The sequence below is a fragment of the Taudactylus pleione genome, unplaced genomic scaffold (assembly GCF_031769625.1).
Source record: "Taudactylus pleione unplaced genomic scaffold, aTauple2 ptg000179l, whole genome shotgun sequence".
NCBI classification, from domain to species: Eukaryota; Metazoa; Chordata; class Amphibia; order Anura; family Myobatrachidae; genus Taudactylus; species Taudactylus pleione.
In genome coordinates, this window is record NW_028284581.1 from 32,578,030 (window position 1) to 32,582,195 (window position 4,166).

Sequence of the window (4,166 nt, forward strand, 5' to 3'; positions counted from 1 at the left end):
AGCATACCCACTAACCCACAGTTCAATACTAAAGCTTTTGACAGAGCATAATAATAAAGGTTCATAGACTATATATGAATGATGAGAGAAAGTATATACAGGTTGAGTCTCCCATATCCAAAATGCTTGGGACCAGGGGTATTTTGGATAATGGAATATTCCGTATTTTGGAATATTTGCACATCATAATGAAATATCTTGGGAATGGGACCCAAATATAGACACAGAATGCATTTATGTGTTATATACACCTTATACACACAGCCTGCAGGTAATTTTATACAATATTTTCATGAATTTTGTGGCTCAAGTAAAGTTTGTGTACAGAAATGAAATTCATTTATTTTTCATATACACCTTATACACACAGCCTGAAGGTAATTTTATACAATATTATGTAATCCCTTGCAATATTAAAATAAGCAGCTTTAAGCATGTAAATAGTATGCATATAGTTATTATATATATTTATAAATATGTTTAGTGTGCCACTGTAGTGTAATGTATATGCAGGGGTTTAATCATTACAGTGGTGACAGTGGAATCATTTATTGGGAGGACGATGAACTATTGCAGTATACCTGGCACTGAAGGGGTGCGATTGGCAGTTGTGAAGTGACAGTTGGATCTGGCAGGGAAAACAGTTATTCTAGGGGGTTCTTGAACGGCTGCGTACCTGAATAGAGGATGGCGTGCCATGGTGTTTGAGAGCTGGAAACCAGTGATTGATAGGAGGGACGCTGAGGTGAACGCTGCTATTAGGGGGGGGGATCCGGAGACTGAGTGCTGCCTGTAACTCGGCTTTGTGGAGGAGAAACTTGAAAGTCAGCAAACCAGGGGGTCTGAGGCCCAGCCCCCAGGAGGAGTATAGTCAGCGCTGCTGTGCCTGTGGAAGAGATGGAATGAGACAGAGATAAGTCTAAAATGAGTCCTGCTGACAGGTCTCTTTATTACAGTAATACTAACTTTACATACCACATGAGTACCGGACAGCAGTTCAGCAGTCCATAGACTGACATCACATTGAAGCGGATAGGAGGTACTGTTTGTTGTACTGAGTGCATTAGATTAAGGAGGAATTAGCTATACTAACATTCAGCACCTGCTCAGCATTATAATTCTGGCCTTCAGACAGCATAGACTCCTGCCTATTATATTTATATTCAGGCACAATTGCTAACATAGCACCAAGGATTATAAGGAATAACTCTACAGGCTGGTGCATATCACTACTAGAGCCCATTGGATGAGAAGAGACTAATTTTAGGAATTCCCTATAAACCCGGATTTTATTACTTAAATGCATACTACTCTAGTAATACGTGCACCAATAAGCATGGCCATTCACATTGACTAATAAGGGGAAATTAAGAACCGCATATGAGAGGGTAATCTCTTTAAAGCTTTAAAGAAAACAGGTTATTGGTTATTTGTATGTAATTTGTATAGAATAATATTGTGACAATTTCATTCATGTGCGAATGTTATTTTGAAAATGTTATGGCTAATGCATTGCTCATTAACCAAACTCATCTTCAGCAGAACAGAGAGTTGCAGTAAAATAAACTATGTTACCTATTCGTGTGTAATCCTGAGTATGAACACAGATGTTAAATTGAAGTGAATTATTGCTGCTGCATATTTGTAAGTGTCACTGGTGGGTTAAATCAATTGAAATTAAGGTATAACTTTACACATAACCAATACGTACCAGCGAGGGGTGTTCCCAAGTCCACTCCAGGTTTAGCATAATGAGATACAAGACTTGGGTGGAGGCACTAAATGGAAAGAAAAATTAGAAAGGTTTATAGTAGCAAGTAATGGAAAGAGAATACCTGCTACAATTATTAATAATTTGTGCTTTAGACAAAATTTGTGTACATTGAACCATCAAAAATCAAAGATTTCATTATCTCAGTCATGCCAAAATTATTCCGTATTTCGGAATATTCCATATTTCGGAATATTTGGATATGGGAGACTCAACCTGTATTCATGATTCATGTGTTACAGTATATGTTCCTCAGACTATCCCCATGACATCCAATTATTTATAAATAAATATTAAAATCATTATTTGCAAACTATCTCATTTAGTACCATTTTAGAGACTGCTGATGTGTGAACAATAGTAATCAATATCTGAGGCAAAGGCTGTTATTTTTGAAACACCATCAATCTTTGAAGATGTTGTCAAATAGAATGTAAATATACTTGCATAATATGAATTGCTGCTGATTACAAAACACTAAATCAACAATATACAGCACAGTCATTATCATTCTAAACTTTTACTGTAACCATCATTTTATCTATCTTCACAGAAATTGATAATTTGTTGCTCCAGAGAAACTGCAATGCTTAGTTAATTTACTGGACAGCCTACATACAGCTCTAAAGGCCCCCATACACGGTGCGATATAGCAGCCGATCCGACGGATTGGTACAATTTTGCTGCTGTATTGTACCTTGTCTGGGCATGATATCGGACAGAGCGTGTTCCCATGGGGTTGTATATCGCACCTCAAGATCTTTCTGCAGCTTAATTTGATCTGGGGATGCACAATCCCATGCAGCGCTATGCAGGTGGGGTGCTGGCATATCAGGTGGTAAGCCACCCGATCACACCTTTTGTGGGGACCGCCTGATATGTCGTCCGTTCGATCCACCGTCGCGTAGCAAAGTGCATATCGCACCATGGGGGCCTTTAGTGTATATAGTACTTTGATATAAATTTTGTGTCCATTGCAGTCTCTGCCACCACTCAAATGTGTATCAAGCCTTTAAAAACAATTATGTTGACACATAGAGAATGTAGTGAGGGATGTAAGTACACTAAGGGATGGTGAGACATTTTGTGGTCCACAGTACCACAGAGGATACGTAGCTTAGCATGTAAAATAGTAAAATACTGTTAACTAGATATGTGCGCTGACCCCCATACTTTTATTTTGGCAAAACCACCATCAAATGTTTTGGTTTTGGCAAACTACCTTCAAGTGTCTTGTAACTAATGCTGGGTACACACTGGCCGATATATTGGCTGATCAATTGATCGGCCATATATTGTGTCCCCGTCGGCCAGTATGTACCGACGATATGTCTGTGAACAACTTCGTTCACAAATATATCACATTGGCTGTGCTGCACAGCCAAGGAACAGCTGTTTCTGCACACATATCTGTCCATCGACAAGTGTGTACGTACGATCAGCCAATCGCCCATACGCAATGGTGCAGAGAGGGGGGAGCCACGAGCGGGTACTACTTACCCAGGTCCGGCACAGCTCCCCATCCACAGCAGCCCAGCACACGCTGCTGTGTGCTGGGCTGCACTGGGAGACTGTCCGATGCTGCTAAAGTAGCAGCCCGAGCAGTGTCCTATGTCAAAGGGGGGGGAGATCATGCTGATAGCACCCCCCATTGGCTGCGCACCTGGCTGAGGGGCACACAGCACTGTCCTCCCCAGCGCCGCAAATATTATTTTTAATGGGGCGTGGCCATGCCTACGCATCCTGCCCACCCCCGGCCGCCGGGACCCATTGCAGCATGCAGATGATGGTCGTTCAGTGTGTGTTGTTCACTCGATCTGCAGATATATCTGTCAGGTGTGTACCCACCTTTAGACCTGTTTTTTCTTAAAGTATTATTAACATCAATAATAATTTCCAGTCAATTTTGACCACCTTACGGCACCTGAAATCACAAGAATTGGACACATAGTAAATACAATCTAAAATATGCAAGATCTGGTTTTTATATACAAGTTCCGAACTTGGCGAGACGACTCTAGTTGGGACTATGTGCTTCTTAGAACCCCAAAGTGATCCAAGCTGGGACTTGGTTAGACTTGGAACCCCAAAGTTCTGGTGTGTTCAGTTTTAAGTAAAATCAAACTGGAAATCTAAACTTTGGTCATTGTGCATGCCACCAGTTTGTGCTGCAGTTCACCATGGCGAGTCACTGTTCTGCATCCAGAGTCTTTGTCAGGTCCTTCAGACAAGCCTGGACCAAAGTAATTAGTACCCACCCCTCTTCTTCTCAACACTGCTGAGTGCACAGTGTAATAATAAAAAAAATTATATCTTAAATAAATAAGCAGCATGTCTATTTCTCAAAACCTTAACTGAAAGTGGGCTGGTTGCCATTATAACACAATATTGTGAG

At 40.8% G+C, this 4,166-nt stretch overlaps 1 long non-coding RNA gene across 1 annotated transcript; it reads right to left on the minus strand.

Moving 5' to 3' along the window:
* Positions 1 to 682: 682 nt before the first annotated feature.
* Positions 683 to 3,681, minus strand: LOC148519986 (uncharacterized). Its single transcript, XR_015878897.1, has 3 exons — positions 3,620 to 3,681; positions 1,712 to 1,778; positions 683 to 886 (listed from the first exon to the last, which is right to left on the minus strand). It is a non-coding gene; the product is annotated as an uncharacterized LOC148519986 (long non-coding RNA).
* Positions 3,682 to 4,166: the final 485 nt, after the last annotated feature.